Source organism: Mauremys mutica, chromosome 24 (genome assembly GCF_020497125.1).
Source record: "Mauremys mutica isolate MM-2020 ecotype Southern chromosome 24, ASM2049712v1, whole genome shotgun sequence".
NCBI classification, from domain to species: Eukaryota; Metazoa; Chordata; order Testudines; family Geoemydidae; genus Mauremys; species Mauremys mutica.
Window position 1 is genome coordinate 10,033,232 of NC_059095.1, and position 21,816 is coordinate 10,055,047.

The following is a 21,816-nucleotide window of genomic DNA, read 5'->3' on the forward strand; positions in this document are numbered from 1 at the left end:
GCTAGATGATGACTGGCAGCAGTCACTGAGGTAAGGTGGGGCTAGAGGGTTGGGGGTTCCCCTGGGTGGGGAGACCCAGAGTGTGGGTTACTGCTGGGGCAGAACCCTAACGTAGAAGGGCACCGGGGTCCGGGAGGGACATGCAGGCCAGCGGCAGGCAAGACACCGGCCTGCAGAGGGCGCTCCGGAGGCTGGAGCGTTAATTCCCTGGACAACCAGCAGGGGGCGCCGCAGCAGTGAGTCGTCGACCCACTACACAGCCAAACTACTTTAATATAAACTTATAAACCTATTATCATAAAACAAACCATCAAAACCACAAGAAAATAAGAAACCTATAAGAAAAGATATATAGGCAAGCAAGCAGGCTAGCCCTGTAGGCTACAGACTAGAGAATATTCTCCTTGATCCTCCTTCAAATGCAAGTCTAGTTTTCACCAGTTCATACTGTAAGGGCCATCCTCACATCTGTAGGTGTAACATCTGTCTTCTCTTTGCTATGACATGGCATTTTCAGTTCTTCTGCCTTAGAGGGGATGGTGAAAGCAATTGTCTCTGTGTGTTTTACTGCACTGGTTCTCAAATTGTAGACCTTGGCATTTGTCATAGTCCCATTCCCTGTCCCTAGGGTTCAAAACAAAACAACTCTTTGTTCAAATGTGACTTCTATTTTAGGTTTGTGGTTTGTTTTTTTAAGTTACGCTCAAACTAAATATTTTTGCTGAAAAACGTAACAAATATACTTTGGTTCAGCCAGTGAGCCAAAAACCCAGTACAGTGCATTAATGAATAAGCTATGTGAATAACTATTTAAACTCCTTGTAAATTGTCTTCTCTGGCCAGCAGGATTAGTGAGATCAGTTCATGTCCCAGCTCTATCACAGAATCATAGAATCTCAGGGTTGGAAGGGACCTCAGGAGGTATCTAGTCCAACCCCCTGCTCAAAGCAGGACCAGTTCCCAACTAAATCATCCCAGCCAGGGCTTTGTCAAGCCTGACCTTAAAAACCTCTAAGGAAGGAGATTCCACCACCTCCCTAGGGAACCCATTCCAGTGCTTCACCACCCGCCTAGTGAAATAAGATAGAATCAAATGCTCTGATGTAAGTCTGATTACAAATTGTACCCAACACTTGATTTTTTGTAAAGATGAGAGGCACTTTGCTTTACGATGTATTTGCTTTGATTCGCAGGATACATTAATGAAACTTAATGCCACCGCCGTATGGAATTAACTTCCATTAACGGAGACAAGATTTATCACTGCTTTGAGGAAGTGACAACTGTGGCTTTTTTACGGGAGTCAGTGGGAGAGGTGAACGAAACTCCGCTTTGTTGACTGTCAAGCCACAAACCCATTAATCTGTAGAAACAGAAGCTTCAACTGTGAGTCCCTCTTGAACTATTCACTAACATTTTAAAGCAGCTCCAGCACAGGCCTGTATGAACATGCAGTCAGATTACAACACTCTTTATTCCCTGCTTGGGGTCTAGCCACTGAGGTGCACGTTTCTGATTCACTTACTTGGTGGTTAATATTTAATCTAATGGTGATTTATCAAGTGCTTGAACCTCAGAAGTACTGAGAATCACCAACTCTGATTCAAGACCAACGGATCAAGCCCTAATTAGCAATGGAATTTATAAGTGAGGGGGCAGCCATGTTCCAAGTTTTTCTCTTGTTACACTTGGAAATTAACTGTAGTGTTGGTGAAAGGGGCTGAATTGACAGTGCTAGAGACTGGCTTCCTTCAGCTGAAATACTTCACAAACACACACACAATCTACTGTACAGTCCCTTCATAGTGGCGGGAATGACCACGCAAGATGCAGGGCAATAATGAATTGAGCCAAAGGCATCACCTTCTTCCGACAACTCATCCATGATAGTTAGGACCCTGGGACAGTAAGGAGAAATGTGTCCTGACGTGCACTTAGGGGAACACAACCATCTGACCTGCGTGGTGGCTTGGGGCTATGCATCTTGTGGGATGGCAGGCACAGAAGTAGTCCTGTGCTGGTTCTGCAGGGAATGTCTATATGTTGGAGAAGCCATTTATCCAGCCATTGACCACGTTGGCATGTATGGAATAAGAAAGGGAGCTTCTGTGGCAGAGACCTGCCTTCAGCTGATGCCACAGGCAGGAGTTCAGTTTGTGGAGCGATGCACCAGCCAGGGTGTGCTGAATGCTGATTCTCCTTCTGGGTAGGGTGTCCTCTGGGCCCAGCGTTCTGGTGACAGGGGCAGCGTTGCCCATGTGGAATCCCCACTCCTCTCCCTTCAGGTCTGACTCCTGCAGCCCCATGTGTCCTGCGATCGTTCATCTGGGCAGACCTGCTTCCAATGGCTAGTGACAATCAGTGGTGGCCCTGCTCTGTGATCATGCTCCATGCTTGTACCTGGCTGGGAAGTAGGAAGAGACCTTGTCTTGGGGTCTGAGTAATGGAATAACAAACATTGTTTTGTGCTCCCTGAATGTGAAGTTCTGCTGAATTCAGCTAGGCCCACGTTCTCATGGTGCTGAGGCTCCCTCCCTGTCACCTTCTAGGGGTGCAATGCTTCGAGGTACAGGCCTGCCCCAGACATAACTATAGTCAGGTCTCTGTTAGACATGATGTTGCATGGACTGATGCCTGGCACCACAACCAATGCCTGGCCTGTGCCAGACTCCGCTCTTTGCAGCATGCAGTGCCCGACTTTGCCCCACGGTTACCAACAGAGTAGACAGTGACAGGGCAGTGGCCCTTAGAACAGGTTAGAATATGATCAGTGGTATGCCAGAGACCCCACTCTGAATATTAGCCAAGGGCTCCTGCTGGTCAAAGGCTGCGTGCCCCCTAGGGTGACCAGACAGCAAATGTGAAAAATCGGGATGGGGATGGGGGATAATAGGGGCCTATAGAAGAAAAAGACCCAAAAATTGGGACTGTCCCTATAAAATCAGGACATCTGGTCACCCTAGTGCCCCCTCTAGCTCTGTGAGAATGCAGACAGACGCTTCTGGACAGCTATCAGCAAGGCAAAGCATCACCCCCTCTCTGAATTCCTCGCCTTAATAAACATATGCCTGTTGTTAACTATGCCTGGGTCTGCTGGGTGTCTGTTCCTTTGATTCTGGGGTCAGTGCCAGAAAGAGAAGTACCCAACTGTGACAATAAGATTTACTGCCTATTTACAGCCAGCTTAAAGTTCCTCTTGTCCTATTCATGCCAACTAAGCATGTGTATGTGCACAGCCCACGTTGCAAAGGATCTGGGCATCTCATCTGGCTCATTTCTTTGTTTCTGCGGCAGAGCTCTGACCAAGGGTATTAAATATTCTCACTGTGAAATGTGTATTCATAAATCCTCCTCTTTTTCATCTGATTAACTGCTGTAGTGGAAGTGGTCTGGCCTTAGGTTTTTGGGTACAGTGAAGTCTCTGCTACACTACTTAGTTCAGCATATCAGATACTATGGACAGCAGTAGAGTTCATATTATACAAAAATGCCTCTGGATTAGGTTGCAAAGTCAAGCACTCAAAAGCTAGGAAATGCCAGAATTATGGTTGCCTTGTGCAACCTTAATTCAGTTCCCTTGTGTGTACACATTATGATACAGGGTTGAATTGCCTGATCACTTGCTATTTTTCCATAGGCTACCCCACTAGCCCCTGACCTGCTAGCTCCCAGCCCCCCTCCCCTGCCCACCTTCAGCTCCCACTCCCAGTCTCCCACACCCCAATTCCAAGTCTCTGTTTCCCACCCCAAGGATTTCTTGTCCCAATCTGTTCCCCACCCCCCAGGTCTGGCTCTCGTCCCCTCTGCATTCAGATTAGGCAGCATCCTCCTCCATATGGCTGAGCCCAGCAGCGAGGGCGGCGTGAGCACAGGAGAGATTGTCTCCTTGCTTTCAGTTCCGCTGTCTGGCCCCAGACCCGAACAGACCACCTCAAGCCAGGGCTGCAATAGCAGGAAAATGTGGCTGGGCTTGAGCGTGCTCACTGCCGATGAAATCTTCTTTTGCAGCTAAAAGCTCGTCTCTAGCAAATCTCTGCTGAGCATGTGTGAGCTCTGATTTTTTTTTCCCAGAGGCTTAGAACATGGCCAAATTTTCACAAGGTGGCACAGGGCACATCCCTGCCACAAAGGCCACCCCGCAGCCAAATGTCAAGTCCCTGCTCCAATGCGTGGGAGGCACTAGAGCATCTCAAAGAAGAGGTTGCCCAATGTTCTTAATACAGGAGACCAAAGTGCTTTTTCACTAGCCTCATTCTTGGAAATGGCTGAAGAATCTTGGCTGAAATTTTCCAAAACAATTCAGTCAGAGGCAGACCCATCACGGGTCTTCTCCTGTTGACCATGTCAATGGCAAAAGGTATTAAAATCGGAAACCAACTCAGTGCTGGGTTTGTGGAACTTAATGCTGGGCAAGTAGCGTTGGTGAAGGTTCCACACAGAGTCACATCCAGCAGTTAGATGAAAACAGAGGGACTGTAATGATCTGTGAGTGAGTGGGAATGGTGGTGGTGGGGTGTGGGTGGGTGGGTGGTTTTTTTGAGGGGTGGAGATAAGTTGGGGAATCCATATGGATGATAAAATTCAGATATGAACTTCTTGCATGAATTTACTCTTGAGATTTCTCATTGCTTAATAGTTAAATGGTTAGTTAAGCTGGCTGGCAGATAAAAGCAGCCTGGATTTATCTAGTCTAAGGCCTGTGTACACTACCGCTTAAGTTGATGTAACTTACGTCGCTTGGGGTGAGAAAGACACCCCCTCAAGAGATGTAAGTTACATTGACTTAAGCACTTTCCACAACGCGCAACGTCGGGGGGAGATGCTCTTCCACCAACATAGCTCTCGCGGAGGTGGAGTCATTATGCCAATGGGAGAGCGCTCTCCTGCCAGCATAGTGTGTCAATGTAGCCCAGCAGTGTAGACTTTCCCTGAGACTACAAATCACTCGTCAGGATTTCTGGCTGTTTCCCGCTCACACAGAACACTGGGCTGGGAAGAGGGTCCTGCAGAATTATGATTTAGTCACTGCAAGAGGTAAGGACTGTATCCACCTGAAATCTCGTACAGGAGTTAAAAAAATGTCTTCCTTATACCCTGTGTGTGGGAATTGGCTATATTGCGAACATAAGAACTTCCATACTGGGTCAGACCAAAGGTCCATCTAGCCCAGTGTCCTGTCTTCTGACAGTGGCCAATGCCAGGTGCCCCAGAGGGAGTGAACAGAACAGGGAATCATCAAGTGAGCCATACCGATGCAAAAATTCATGGCTTAATGTGCCCATGCAGCTCCACCAGTCCCACCGCTGGTAGAAGCTGTAGTGGAGACAGGATGGGAGTGTTTTTAGGCAAAATAGTTGTAAGCACATCAGAGCCCATCGGAGTCTTGTACCCTGCAGCTTTCATTATTGCTGTCACCAATGGAACTAGACTGGTGGGCACCTGTGGTGAACTGGGCAAATGACCAATTTTCCAGTTTGCTGATAATTCTGACTCAAAACCTTTTGACTTTGTGAATTAACATACTTAATTAAATGTTTTGACTTTTTCAGAGTTTTTCATCCAAAATAATTTGGCGAAACAGACACGAATTCACAAAATGCTTTCATGTTGCCGAACCTGCATTTTATGCCAGAAAAATTTGGCCAAGCTCTAGCTATGGGTCGTGGTTTGGGCAGCAAAAATGCAGCCTTTCTGGGGACAACTTTCTTAGTAATCCAGGCAGCGGTGGGTTGTCTTATGGTCCAAAGCAGGGAGTTTCTGTACTTAATATATTTTTATCCTAGCTAGAATAACTGTGGATATTTTAATTTTATTAAAAAAAGTCTAATCCTTTTTTTGAAATTCTACTAAGCTTTTGGCCTCAATATCTTGTGGCAATGAGTTCCTCGTGTTAAGTATGTCTCATGTAGAAAATTATTTCCTCTTAACTTTAATTATGGTACATACATACATAAATTTTATTGCCTTTTAATTATATTTAGTTTCCTTTGTGCTCGTATTACCATGGATACAGGGTAAATAGGTGGACTTGATTTACCTTCTCTAAATAATTCATTATTGTTACTTCTAGCATGTCCTACATTATTAATCTCGTCTCTAAAAATGAAGTATCCCTAGCTATCTCTCCTCAGATGGAAATCATTCCAAGACTCTCTTCTCATTTTCCAAATCTGATTTATACTTTCTGAGATAAGGTGACTAGAACCGAATGTAATATTTTAGGTGGAAATGTGCCATCACTTTATATAATTAATGGCATGATAATATTTTCAGCATTACTACTCATTTTCACATACAACCTAATGTCTTACTGCTCACTGAGCATGTGTTTGTCATGAGATCTCTACAATGATGCTTGGGTCTTCCAGCAGATGTAGGACCCATCAATGTCTATGAGTGGTTCAAACTTTTTCTTCTATTGGGTGTCACCTTGCACTTGTCTACACTTACTTTCATCTGCCATCATAGAAGATTAGGCTTGGAAGAGACCTCAGGAGATCATCTAGTCCAACCCCCTGCTCAAAGCAGGACCAATCCCCAACTAAATCATCCCAGCCAAGGTTTTGTCAAGCCGGGCCTAAAAAACCTCTAAGGAAGGAGATTCCACCACCTCCCTAGGTAACCCATTCCAGTGCTTCACCACCCTCACGTTGCACAGGTAAATAGTTTCATGACCTGCCCCTTCCTTGGCTCACACCTTATTCAGCACGGGGGTGTCTCTAGGGTGCTAGAACAGCCTTTTATTGGGCAGTCGTGGGTGCTTTTCTTAACTCTATTTTGAGGGCCCTGCCACTCTCTTTAAAACTCACCGACTGACCACATCTCTGACTCCTGGGTTTGACAAAGCACTGCACTTTTATTTAACCCAAGTAAACATAACCAACACTATAGTGGTCGGTAAGCTTCCTACTTCCTAGTGCAACAAGGCGAGCCTAAACTTATAAGAGCCCAGCAGTTCTTCCCCTCATAACCCCCTGTGAGCCTGCTCCCTCCCTCGCGGGAGCCAACTAACAATCCTTCAAATTCACACACACCAGATTCTGAACAAGCAGCCTGAATAGTGCTTCTGTCCGGGGATCCCAGCCTCTGTGTCTCTATGCACCCAGCACCAGGTGGTCCCTTTGCCCTCTGTCCCACAACATACCCCATCATACAATTTTGCTTGTCATTTCTCCTATGACAACATCTCAGCTCAAACCATTTTCAAATCGACATACTTCCTCCCTCACACATAGCTTTGTTAGGTCCTTGGAAATTCCTCAAAATCCTCTCTAGTCTTGACAAACCCAAATACATGCATCCGACGAAGTGGGTATTCACCCACGAAAGCTCATGCTCCAATACGTCTGTTAGTCTATAAGGTGCCACAGGACTCTTTGCCGCTTTTACAGATCCAGACTAACACGGCTACCCCTACTAAATACTTTTGAATTCCATAAATGTTACGCCGGTCACTGTTTGCCCTCTCTTCCAGGTCATTACTAAATAATCCTGCTTCTTGTTCGTACCATTGGGATGCACAGCTGTTAACCTTGCTGTGCTGAAAATTGACCATTTATTCCTACTCTTTGCTTTTAAACATTTAACAAGCTTCTCATCCATGACAGAACTCTTCCTCTCACTCCATGGCTACCTAGCCATTCACACTGCTTTGACCCCAACATGCTCATCTAACTCTGTATTTTCATTACCAACATTCCCTAGCAAAAAAAAAAAGAAAAAAGAAAATACACATGCTCTCCGAGGCAGCCTGATTTTCATCTTTGTGGCAGGTACTCAAATCATCCTAGGAGCGGGACATTTTCTCCATGACTCTTACAATACCGACGCATCTGATAAGTGTGATTCATTCTCTGGTCGTCTGATTTATTTATTTTACTGCAGTGGAAGGCTTCTGGAACTATGTACATTAAATTAAAATAAAGAAACAAACGCTGCAACTGAATGGTTTGCATTCTCCTGATATTCCTCTTCAGGCTTAAGAATTTGAGGTGAATGCATCAAGTTTGAACTTGCCAGGCAGTAGGAGATTACTGCGGCTCCAGAGGTGTGCTTGTTGATTTTGTTTAGTCAGTGCCAGCCTCTATGTATCTTTGGGGTGGCTTCAGGTTCCAAACTCATCTCTCTCGCAGTCATCTCTTGTTTTTTCTCAGGGAGGAAGAATTGAGTTCATGGCAGGTTGAAATGTTACAACAAGATCAGATGGCAGTGACACGCAGGTGAGCATGAAATCACTTCACCTCTGGAAACCAAGGCTCCAATTCTGACTTGGGTCATAAGTGAAAATGCATTTGGTGTCCACAGTATGGTCCTTATAGGTATGCATCACAGAATCATCCTGCATGCTTGACTTAGGGCTGGAATGGAAGGGCAGGCGAAGGGTCAGGAATATGGCTAATCGGCAGAGCTGCCTGGGGACCGAGGATAGGAATAGCAGGGATGCTGTAGGCCTGGATTTAGCCGCTTTGGCAAGGAACCAAGGGCAAGACGAGCTACCACAAGGTGTTGCTGTTCAAGGCTGAGATGTAAAAAAGATGGGGAAAAGTTGTTCTCTTTTGCCACAGAGGGCAGGACAAGAGGCCCTGGGCTCAAACGACAGCAGAGCAGATTTAGATTAAATCTCAGGAAAAGCTTCCTAACTGTAAGAACAGTAGGACAATGGAACAGACTGCTGAGGGAGGTCATAGAAGCTCTTTCACTGGAGGTTCTCAAAAGGAGACTGGATAGTCACCTGTCCTGGATGGTTTAGACACAACAAATCCTGCATCTTGGCAGGGGTTGGACTAGATGCCCCTTGCGGTCCCTTGTAACCCTACAGGTCTATAATTCTAAAGCCTGGTCTACACTGGGGGGCAGGGGATCAATCTAAGTTACACAACTTCAGCTACGTGAATAACGTAGCTGAAGTTGACGTACTTAGATGTACTCACCGTGGTGTCTTCACTGCGGTGAGTCAACTGATGATGCTCCCCCGTTGACTCTGCCTGCGCCTCTCACTCTGGTGGAGTATCGGAATCGACAGGAGAGCATTCGGCAGTTGATTTATCACATCTAGATTAGATGCGATAAATCGACCCCCGCTGGATGGATCACTACCCGCCGGTTTGGCGGGTACTATAGACATACCCTAAGGCTGACATGTATTGGCAGAGCAGTGGTTGCAGAAAGTCCAGTAAGTGGAACTATCCACTACAGTGTCCACTTTTGGAAACCCACAATTGCAGTAGACTTGTGGTGTCTGTCTTTAGACAAATGTGTTTTTGAAAATGCAGGGGAGGGGTTGCAGCAACTAACTGTGAAGCTTCAGGGATTGATCTATCCAGCTCTTTTTTTAAACCACTTTTTTCCTTTTCATAACGGACCGTGAGCCTTTGTTAAACTCTTAGGAGAACATTGCTTTGAGCAGGGGGTTGGACTAGATATCTCCTGAGGTCTCTTCCAACCCTAATCTTCTATGATTTTATGATAGACTAGAAGTGTCAGAAAATGAATGGGCAAGGAGTGAAGTGGAGACAGTTATATGAGGCATCGTGTATATTTCCTGGTGCCCCTTCCCTGCCTCTGCCAGCCATGAATGGGTGGTATCACCTTTAAACCTAAATCTGCACCAGTTTTCACCTTGATCACCTTGATCGATCTCTACACTGTTGAATGCTTTTTCATAGCCAACGAAGGCAATGCATAAGGGGAATTTTTATTCTCTTGAGCACTCCAATAGCTGGTTTATAGTGAAGATATGGTCCAGTGTGCTGAAATTCCTTCTATAACCTGCCTGCTCTCTCAGCTACTGCTCGTCCAGGCACTGTGAGAGTCGGTTTGTTATTGGTTTTGTAAATAGTTTGTAAACATGTGAGAGCAGGCATATTGGACGATAGATTTTTAGTTTAGTTCTCCTGCAAAATCCTACCTCAACACCTCAAAGAGGCTCATTGGTCACTCTGGCTTGTCTGACAGTGATGATAGCGGAGTGTATTCTCCAGTAGGTCCTACCATTCTATTAAAGTGTCAGACTGCCAACCCAAGAAGGATACAGTTGTCCTTCTTCTTGAGGTTGGGTGCTAGCTAAGTTGAGGAGGTAAACATGCCACTGACAGCACAGCCAGGGGGCTGAAGAAATGGCTAAAACAACATGAATAAATGGACCCCAATTCCTTGCATATCCCTCGATCCATTCTACGGTGGTGGTGCAAAGTTTGATCAATGAGAGGCTGCTAAGAATCTCAGGGGCCAGAAAAAGGACTGCCCTCTAAGTTTGTACCTACAACTGCAGGACACTGATGAGGGATGACTCAATCAACCATCTAATGGAGGAGAAGGCAAGGACAGCCTGCAATGTCCTTGGTTTCTGCAAAACATGATGAAGAAAGGAGATGGAAGTGAAGTGGAGAGACAGAAGCACCATCATGTTGGGAAAAGGAGAAGGCACAAGAACTGTTGGAGGAATTGGTTTTATTGTCATCCGGGAACAGTCTTCAAAAATCATCTGCAAGTTCAAGTCATCACACATCGGAGTACTGTACCTTCAACTTAACAAGAATAGCACCCTCAAGATTATCTAGATCTACGCTCCCACAAGCACAAGTGGAGATGATGATGTAGAAGAAATTTATCAGGAGCTTGAGGAAACCCTCACTGGAAAATGCACATATATGATCGGCAAATGGAATTCATGAGGAGAATGACTGGCAACTCTGGCGGAGACAAAAGAAATGTTCATTGGTAACACCTGGTTTAAGAAAAAGGCCAAGAGAAGGTGGACATGGATCATGCTCAAAGTGAAGAACAAGAAAGAGATAGCTCAGTGGTTTGAGCATAGGCCTGCTAAACCCATGGTTGTGAGTTCAATCCTTGAGGGGGCCACTTAGGGATCTGGGGCAAAAATCAGTACTTGGTCCTGCTAGTGAAGGCAGGGGGCTGGACTCGATGACCTTTCAAGGTCCCTTCCAGTTCTAGGAGATAGGTATATCTCCAATTATTATTCTGCTCAATAAGTGGCGCATCGTACAAGACTTCTCAGTAGTGCCATCATTTGCCACTGGTAGTGACCATCACTTGCTCAGAACAAGGCTCAACTTCAACATAAAGGTGGAGAAGAAAGCACTACAGATGGAAAATCAGAGACAGCGACCGAAAATATTCGACAAGGCAATCCTGAAAGCAAATATTTCCAAGGAAGACTGGAGTCTCACAGATAACTGCAACAAGGACTATAAAAACTTTGCTGATAAATTGAGGCAATGTGTGAAATTAGCTGAGAAAAAAAGAGCAAAGGGAAGAAATCTCAGAGGAAATGAGGAACTTGCTGTAGAAGCGGAGGAATATGAAGCAAAATGATGGTGACAAACTTGAATACTCCCTCCTCTGCAAGCTGATCAGAAGAAGACTAAAGGAGGCCTTTGAGAAGAACCAAAATGAAAGGCTCTTAAAGACAGCTGAAGATCGCAGATGCCTCAAAAATGCAAATGGGAACTGACACTGTACAGGTTGACAATAACAGCGCTGAAGAACAAGGATGGAAAAGCAGTGATTGACAGAACAGGGATGGAAGCAGTCTGCAAAGATTTCTACACCAAACTGTTCACGTCTCAAATAAATGTCCCACAACCAACACTTCAACAGACCAAAGAGCGCATACTCCCAGTCCTTGTACGGTAGTCTGGAAAGATTGAGAGTCACTGGATTAGATGATCTGGTGGTCCCTTCCGGCCTTAAATTGTATGACTTCGATGTCCAGAAAAGTGCATTAAAAACAAAAAGGACACTCGCAAACTGGGCCTGGTAGCCTGTTCTTATGAGGTTATATTGTGAGATTCTCTGCTTCCAGTCTGCCAAAATATCACAAAATCCATTCTTATCCTGCAAAACTACACTGTACTTTAGCTGGGCTAAATTACTTTGTTCTGATTATTATCAGGCTAAGAGGTTTCTTTATTCAAAATTACCCACTGAAGAATAACAACGGCCAAATTCATCTATAGTGTAAGTCCATTTGCTTTAGAGGATTGACACCAGAGAAAAATTTGGCAGCCCAAAGTGTTTTCTGGTTAAAATTACATTAAGGATTCTAGTTTGCCTGAGTCTAAATAATTGAACATGATATGATTAGGTCATCTTTTTGATGGGCTAATTTAATTATGTATATTTAGAAAAGCTTTTCTCTGCAGCTGACAAACTTTATATTTCTGTTGAGTCAGGCAGATGAAGGTACAGATATAGACAGTATCATTTATATGGGATTTCGTACGTAATTTGATCATCCTATGAATAGACTTGGCAGAATGATTTTTTTTTAATTAAGCATTTTTTTCTATTTTTATCTATATATTTTCACCGTTGTGGGAAATTACAGGCTGGGTCACCATAGCGGTGGTCAGACAATAATCGAATGACAGTAAAGTTGAGGTTCAAAAAGTTAAAGCTTCATCACAGTTAAAACACAAATTGTCAACATCACATGCAACATGTACAAAGTACATATCCTTAAATCACACTCTAAGTTCTCAAGCAGCATTTTTCTTTCTTTGCCGCTTTGTAAATGTAGTTGGTTTGTGTGTGTGCAGTGAAACTGACGTGTTACATACAAAAATCGAATCCTTCCAAGCCTGAGTTCATTAAGGAATATTTAGATTGATTGTAGGGGCATGAGCAAGAATAAAAATTTGACCTCTTTTGGAAGGCGTATTCTGTGCCCCCGGGACTGGAGGAGCTGACTCTCCTTTCCCCATGGCCTGGGGCAGGAGAAGTTGTCTCTCGCCCCAGGCCAGAGGCGTTCTGTGCCCGCTCTGATTATTGGCTTGGCTATTTGTACAGGAGATTATCAACTCATTTCACATGAGCTTTTGAACAGCCGTTCGGTGGGATCTACTTCTTGTCATCCCCAGATCTGGGCTAGTTTCTAATACCCAGAGGGACAAGTTCCTCAGCTGCTGTGAATAGTCAGAACCAGCTGCGGATCTGCCTCTGAATCAGCCAGCCCCCTTTAATTCCCTTTTAAGTCTTCCATGATCTTGACCAAAGCTTGTTTTAGCCCAGAGGTGGGCAAACTATGGCCCACGGGCCACATCCAGCCCGCGGGACCCTCCTGCCCAGCCTCTGAGCTCCTGGCCCCCCCCGCAGCCTCAGCTCACTGAACCCCCGGCACAATGCTTTGGGCAGCGCGGTGGCATGGCTGGCTCCAGCCGGGCAGCACAGCTGCCTGTCCTCGTGCTCTGGGCCACCAGCCACCGGTGCTCCAGGCAGCGTGGTAAGGAGTCAGGGAATGCGGGGGTGGTGATTGGATAGAGGGCAGGGGAGTTCGGGATGGGGGGCAGGGGGCAGGGGTGTGGATAGGGGTTGGGGCGGTCAGAGGGCAGGAAACAGGGGGTTGAATGGGGGCAGGGGTCCCGGGGGGTCAGTCAGGAATGAGAGGAGGGGTTGGCTGGGGTGGCGGGGGGCAGTCAGGGGTGGTCAGAGGACAGGGAGGGGTGGATGCGGCAGGGATCCTAGAAGGCCCATCAGGGGACTGAGAACAGGGGTGGTTGAATGGAGCAGGAATCCCGGGGGGGCCATCAGGGGGAGAGAAGCATGCGGGGGGTCAGATAAGGGTGGGGCCCAGGCCCTCCATACAATTTCAGAAACCCAATGTGGCCCTCAGGCCAAAAAGTTTGCCCGCCCCTGTTTTAGACGCAAGAGCAGGGACAGCCTGGAGGACTCATGTTTAAATGCAGAGCGTGTTCCTTCCTTTTGGCCCCAAGAACATCTTAGTCAGAAAAGGCCAGGGTGAAAGTTTTTGGGAGGAACCTTAGATAAATAATTTCACTTCAAGGTACAGAATTTAAGATGTTGAAACCTTTGGTGTGGTTCGGGATCTTGTTTCACATTCATTGTCACAACCTACCGCCCAGGGCTTGGGAAACTGTTTCTCTTTCCCAAATTGTTATTGTTGTGTGAACTTTGGGCCTTCCGTTGCTTTCGAAAGCGGGAGATTGGCAGACTTTAACTCGAGCCCCGGCACAGAGCCATCTCCTCCACCCAGCACCCTGCACCTCCGTCCGGACTTGCAGCATTCCTCTTAGCCCCGCCCTGGGCCCCTCCTGGGTAGACAATGCAAACCGAGCCCAATTGCACCTTGGTTCAAACGTAAGAATCGCTATATCAGATCAAACTTCAGGTATTGCTAATCTCATAGCTTGCAACTGCTCACCAAACAAGCAGAGCATTGGTTAATCCTGCAGCCTGAAACTAGAATCACAGTATTTGTCCATCTCTGTCTCCAAGCAGTGACCAGTACCTGATGTTTCAAAGAAAGTGGAAACATCTATAGTTTACCTGAGAGACAAGGTGGAGGAGGCAATATCTTTTATTGGACGACCTTCTGTTGGAGACAGAGACAAGCAACTTCACAGAGCTCCTCCTCGGGTGTGGGAAAGGTACTCTGAGTGTCCCAGCTAAATACAAGGTCGAACAATTTAGTTTAGTGGAAGTTGTTCCACCTTGTATTTAGCTGGGACACTCTGAGTATCTTTCCCAGGCCTGAAGAAGAGCTCTGTGAAGCTCGAAAGCTTGTTTCTCTCGCCATCAGACCTTGGACCAATAAAAGACATTACCTCACCCACCATGTCTCTCATCCTGGAACTGACACAGCTACCACAACACTGCATATCATTTACTTGGTCAATTGTGCAATGCTACAGTCGGGGGAAAGAATTCCTTCCTGACCCCTGCAAGTGATCATCTTATACCCTGAAACATGACACTTGACCACCCTCACTGTAGCTTGCATAAAACTATAAATGTTGCTAGAGTTCAGGAAATTTTTATTTCCATGTTGATTATTTATACTAACTTCATAGCAGAGGTAGGCTGCAAGAATTAGATCCCAATATGCATTCAGATTGTCCCGAACATTTAGTGGGGTTCTGATACATGTTTTGGGTTCAAGTCCATCTCTAACTCACCAGTTGTTATAAAGGTTGGTATTAGCGTGGGTGGTGATATGCAAATAGGCTGATTAATATTCAGACGGGTCTGCTTCTGCTGATGCTTGTGTAACTCTGGGAGGTGGAGTACCTACGCCCACAGGCGGTAGCGTCCTAAGTGATACAATGGCGCAGCAGCCCCAGTGCTGTATTAATCTCCCCACCTAGCTGTTTGGACCCCACTGCCTCCTTTTAGGTTTTCTGACTCATCTCTGTGAGCTTCCAGCCAGGTCAGGAGATACATATCAGGCTTCCAGGTTAGTTGGCCAGGTAACAAGAGCCACCTGCCAAACACACCCAACTTCTTAACCCCTGCTGGCCCTGGATACATTCCTGCAGTAGCCACAAAGGTAACAGGTTTCATTTCTAGGACCTAATGCCTGGCAGGGGACTTTAAGTCTAGGGGAATTCTCACTCTGAACCCTGGAGGGCCATTTTACTTTGTCGCAAAATCATGAAACTCCGAGCAACAATTTAAAAGTAGATCTGCTCAGAGCATAATAAAATGACCGAAGTCAACTTCAAAAGGCCTCTCCTCCAGCTAGGCTCCCTCAGCAAAAGCCTGGGTAAAGGATGAACTTTGTGTGGTTATTATCTTGGGTAAGTGGAATGGTCGACCTTGGATAAAACTGCACTAAAATGGTATGGTGGCTACATGCTACTCAAGGCACCTAACTCCTGGGAACTCGGTGGTGATTAGGAATTTGATGGCTCAGATGTAGTGTTAACATTTAAAGTGGAAGATCAAGAGGTCCCATCAATGCCCTGAACAGGTATAAGCAAACAAATCTAAGTCTTATGAAAGCTCACGTTCCTTCGTGTTCAGTCTGTTCCCTTCACGCCTGCACGAGACTCGCTGTACCCGTTGCAAACAACCTCAGGCTGTTTGCAGAGTCGTAACCTGAGGAACGGGGGTTGCCATAGTGGTGTCTCCTAATAACTACTGGTGTAGAATGTCTGAAGTCACAACGCTGAGATCCAGATCTGGAGCCAAACATCCACACCTCTCAGGGTAACCTGCTTCCTGATAGGTCTGACGTGCAGGTTCGTTGCTGTCATTGTGGAACAGAAGACAAGTGTGAAGTATGGTGGCTTTGTATTGTGATTTTATTTTCTGATAGCACCCAGAGGCCTCCAAAGATGCAATGTTTCATGCCCCATTCATCCAATGACAGACAACCTGGACCCAGCTCACGCCACGCTCCACCCTTTGCAGTGCACTGTGGCCTGTGCATGAATGGTGCTGGCCACGTGTGAGGGTCAGCTGAGTGGTGCTGACCTGAATGCATTGCCAGACGTTATCTCCCAGCAGTGGACACGGCAGCACACAGCTGAGACACCTGCCATGCTGCTATGGATCTGCGTTGTTTTCTGGGTCCGTGTCATGGAGTCCACTCATCCCCTCCTGGCTGTTCTGGAATTAGCTCTTTCCAGGCACAACACCCCTTTCTGCCTCTCATTAGTGTGCCCTGCCACCCGCCGGGACTCAGGATGTCCCTCTTTGGGACTTGACTAGCTCCATCTCTGTGGCTTGGCCCTCAGGCCAGGGTCACCGTGTATTATCCTCTTCTGGAGTATCAAAGTCCCTCCGTACACTGTCTCTGGTATTTTTTCCATTCACTACCCAGATGATGCCACTCCACCAGTGACTGGTAAGGGGAACCCACACCAACCCTCTCCTGCAGGTTCCAGCTCAGGGACCCTCTAATCAGCAACCAAGGTCTGCACCATCTTAAACTTTGCTGCCCTCTCCCTGAGCCTTTTCCTCCACGCTCTCCCCTAGGTTTCCCTCCTTCTCCCTCTAATGTCCAAAGGGTGGCTGCAGGCTTCCTTACTGCAGCCCCCTTCTGCTCCCAGCTGCCTGGCTTTATCCTAGCCCCACCTGGTCCTTCTCAGCTGGGCCCATCATCATTTGGGGGTTACTTTGGCCGCCGAATTCCCCTCAGCTGTGGCTCATCTGGTTAATTGGCCCCTTCTCAGCCTCATTAACTCCTCCTAGGCTAGTGTGGGGTGAACACCCCATCAGAGTCTGGCACAATGTTGTTATTCTCATGCTGGAATTTTGGGGATTGAGTGTCATAGCAGGTCAAGGGCATACGGATCAGGCTGTGATCCCGATTCGAAATGCTGCATTGCTTTAGTACATACTGAGGATGCTTTGGGGCTCCATAACCAAGGTCAGCCTCTCTTCCGCTAGCGTGAGACTCCAGAATGGCCAGACCCATTTTGGTGTGCCAGCACTCAGCCTCCGGGACCACGGTCTACCGCTGAGTTCTTGCTGCATGGGGGGTCTTCAGCATGAGTCAGAGCCCTGACAGTCTCCCGGGGGAGACAGTGCCCAGGATCTTGCCTGCACTTCAAGAGATCCAGGTCGCTCATTTCTAATACAGCTGGTGCAGCAAGGACCACAGCAGTGACAGCTCTGATCTGCACCCAGCTGACTCTGGATCAGTTCAGAAAAGGTCTCTGGTCTCTAAATACTGCTATGGACTGTGCTGTTCTCTGTTCTCAAGGGGAGATGGGACGCAAGCAGTTTTGAGGCATCGGGTCTCAACCCCTCCAGGACTAGCCATGCTAATCTCCTCACCCCAGCCCCGAGTGGTCAACAGGCTGCCTTCCGTCAGAATGGCCACCATTTCCCTACAGCATTTGCACATGGAAATGAGTCTGCCCTCAGTAACGAGGACTGCTGTCTCCCATTGCTTCCAATGGAAGTGAAGCCAGGCTGCCCTCAGTGAAGATGGCCATCTCCTATACCCTATGGTTAGGCCACTGCACAATTGACTGTCCACCTGGCAAATGCCCCCCTGACTGGATATCTGAACGCTCTGACCAAAGGGAGGATTTGAACATGTCATTGGGGCTTTGATTCTCTTGGGGACAGGCATGAAGTACTGTGAGCTCCTAGAGGCAGGCCATGATGTTGTGCAGTATCCAGCTAGGGTGACCAGATGTCCCGATTTTATAGGGACAGTCCCAATTTTTGGGTCTTTTTCTTATATAGGCTCCTATTACCCCCAACCCCCTGTCCTGATTTTTCACACTTGCTGTCTGGTCACCCTATATCCAGCACAATGAGGCCCTGGTCTTGAGTGGTGTCTCAGTGCGACTGTAATTTAGGGAGCGCAGCCGGTGTTCAGTGCGAGCTGACTTCTTAGGCCACGTTCAGTGTTCAAGCCTACAAAGACAGAGAGCTAAGACAGTGCCACGTTCAAGCTTTATTCCTTCCTCTGCATATACAGCCCTCTCTCATCAAGCTTCTCCTGACACTAGAGTTCTCTGAGATCCTAGACCCTTCCCTATCCATGGCGTACTATCATACGGTAACACCTTCTATTGGGAAGAGATCTCCTGCTGTTGCAATACATACGTAGACTGAAGGGATGTGAGGACATTTTAAACCTTTGCCATAAGAGTATAATTATCAGATCAGAGCTGCAGCGTGAAAAAACAGCGTGAAAACTAATCTGCCATGAAGAGCGTACCACTGGGAGTATCCGAATGGAGGAGGTGAGACTACCTTGTTGTGTTGCGATCAAGGACAGTTTCAAAATTTTTCACCCAGTCCCCGAGCTCCCATGTGTATATAAAATATATTCCCATTGCTACTGACTTTGGTGGGAACTACTCTGCTGAGTGTGGGAGCTGTCCTTTCCCTCGAGCCCTGAGAGCTTTCCCTGCTTCCAAAAACAAAGATTAGTGACTCTACTTGAAAGGAGGAAGAAAATGGCTTCATCTGATAAGATCAAATAAAGTGCAGTTTTTATTAAAAGTTCTTCATCTTTGATAACCACAAACAATTGCTGGCGGGAGCCCAGCACATCTGACTGGCTCTTTTGGGGGGGAGTGGGGGAGGGAGTGGATGTTCATCAAATGTACAGAGACTAAATGAACTTGGTCACTAGTTGTTACCACGTGTGTTTGTTTCTTTGCCCGGCTATGAGAGCTTTGGGTGTTGTGATGAATGGATTGAAAGCTCTGTCTGGTTTCTCTAAGGTTCAGGGATTGACAAATCAAAGACCCACTTAGAAATGTAAAGGGAGCTTCTGAGTCAGATGAAGCCAGAGACTTTTCTAGTCCAGCGTCCTGCCTCTGACAGTCACCAGTATCAGATGCTGCAGAGGAGAGTACAAGTAACCCCGTAATGGACAATGATAGAAGAACCTGCCCATGGGGGACATTTCTTCCTCAACGTGGTCCATTAGAAGTTGGCTTTGCCCTGAAACTGGGAACAGCCCAACCCCCCGGAAAAGTGTGAGATTTTTCTAAATCCTCACAGTGGGATGGAGTGCCGGAGTTCAGTGAGTGGACAGGGCTGTCGGCACACCCACATTTGGGACTAGCATCTTTAGGTCAGTAGTGCTTGTGCTTGTGCCTGAAGTCAAGTATGTACGTAAGCGCTTCACGGGAGCAGGGCATGGGTGCTCAGCACACCCCGCACTTGGAAAGTGACAGCTGGAACTCGAATGTGATACTGCCCCCTAGTGGCTGGTGTGTAAGACTGGCTACCGCTGCCAGCTGTAAGAGAGTCCCACTCACTCGCCATAATGCTCACGAGTTGCCTCTGGAGGGCCAGCAGCGTATGCTGTTCAGCCCTTCTTCCAAGGGAGACAGGAATGGAACGGGAGGAGAGTGGGGACGGGAAGCTATTTAGACACGGAGGAGAGAAAAGGTAAAAACGGGACAAAAAGGTGACAATCTGTAGCAAGGGAAAGGCTGTAGGAGAAAGGAAACATGTCCTGATTAGAGAGAGAAGGTTTCAGAGAAACCAAAACATGAAGGGAAACATAAATACGACATGAGCAACCTTTTCTTGCCTGGAAAGGGAAGGAAAAGAGGTGATAAACTTACGAAGGAGCGGGAGCCCCAGTCCACGCAAGAAACTCCAGCAGCCCCTTCCCCATTCACTCCTGCCTGTATCGAAAACCTACAAGGGCTTGGGCAGCACGTGCATCTTTTGAAAATACAGGCCCACCGAAATCTGAGCCACACAAGAGCCAGCAGAGGGCAGCAAAAGACAGAAAGGAAAAGAGCGGCTAAAGCAGAGCTAGGCCTGGATTTCGGTGTCTCCTGACACCCGGGTGAGGATTAAGAAGCAGGTGCAAGGCAGTTTGGTGGACGCTGGGAACATCTGCCTTTAGCCTGGGCTGGGGTTTTTAGTCAGGCACTGCTGCTGCCTCAAACAGAAGCAGTTGCTCTCTCAGTCTCTTTGAAGACCACGTCTCCTGCTAGCAGGGCAGGGAGCCACAGCCTTTGAAGGCAACAGGCCACCTAAGTGATTTTTTAAAAGCATGTGGCCAAATGCTCCCTTCCAAAGGTGCCAGTTGGCTGCGTGACTGGAGAGCTTCCCTTTGAAGGGAGTCAGTGCAGCATCGCTGAAACCACTGTATCCAAAGTACAACTGAAAAATGAGCAAATCTACTCCGCGTCCCAGACGGCTCTGAGCTGTGAGTTTCACCTCGCCCCTGGGAGGGGAGGGACTGTTCTCGACTGGGCTTGGAGGAGTGTTAGCTCTGGATTTATTTTCAGACGAGTTTTCCCTTTGCCCCGCCCCTGCCTTCCCCACCACCTCCAGAATAAAAAATAAATTCCAGCATCATCTCAAAACCAGAGACGGTACGTGGGGCCGTACCAAATCAAAAATCATCCCTGGATTCCGTTGAAACGAACTACAATCTGTAAAGTGGGGCTAATGAACCCTACTGACCTCAGCCGTAAAGCACTCTGAGACCTACTGATGAAAAGCACTAGGTACGAGCAAAGTTGATTATTATTGATTGATTGAATTTGCACAGATTTCCCCTTACTGACAAACAACCAGGTTTTCTTTCATTTACATTATCAATTTGCTGTTCAGCTGGCAGCATATAAGATGTTCTTGGCGTTTTGGCTAAAATCAGATTTAGGATCAATTGATGCATGTTCTTTCTAATCATTGGACTCTTCTGCATTGTACCTAGCTACCTGTGGTATTTAAGGGTTAGATCCTACAAGGTCCTGTGCATTCTGGCCAGGGCCGCCCAGAGGATTCAGGGGGCCTGGGGCAGGGCCGGGTCTTCGGGGGGGCCCTGCAGGGCCTGGGGCCTGGGGCAAATTGCCCCACTTGCCCCCACCTCTGGGTGGGCGGCCCTGATTCTGGCCCCAATCCAGCAAAGTATGTGATTAAGCACATGCATAGGCCTATTAAAAGCAATCGACTACTCACTTAGCTACAGTCTCTACATCTGTATTCCAGATGTAGCTACCTAGCGCCATGGTTCTAGAACAATAATTTAAAAACTCCTTGAATGCAAACATTTAAAAAAATAAAAGGTCAAAAACCAGAAGCCCAAAGCATAACTGGCTAAAGCACCTTCTAGGAGTATCACTTACTAGTGTGAAGCTACAAGGCACATTATGGAATTCCTGCTGAACAGGAGTAGAAGAGCTTGTCTGACAGTGTAATCCTCAAAGAATGGTATGAACTCAGCTGCCTCCAGCAGTTTCTTACATTGCTGTCAGGTTCAGAGGCTCCTGTACGCCTGCCGGAAATTGCCTCGGAACGGAGGCCCAGAGAGCCTGACTTGCACAAAATAACCCAGAATCTTTGGGATTGGGTAGGAGTGAACCTGGGCCACCCACAGCCCAGGTGAGTGCACTACCTGCTGCACTATCCTTCCTCTGCTCCTGTCCATCATCTTCTACTCAACAGGGCAAGGGGGAATAGGAGGAAAGATGAGAACTCCTTACTACCACCATCATGGACTGCATTTGCCCTTCGAGCATTGGTGAGGCCTCATCTGGAGTACTGAGTCCAGTTTTGGGCTCCACAAGAAGGATGTGGAAAAATTGGAAAGACTCCAGCGGAGAGCAACAAAAA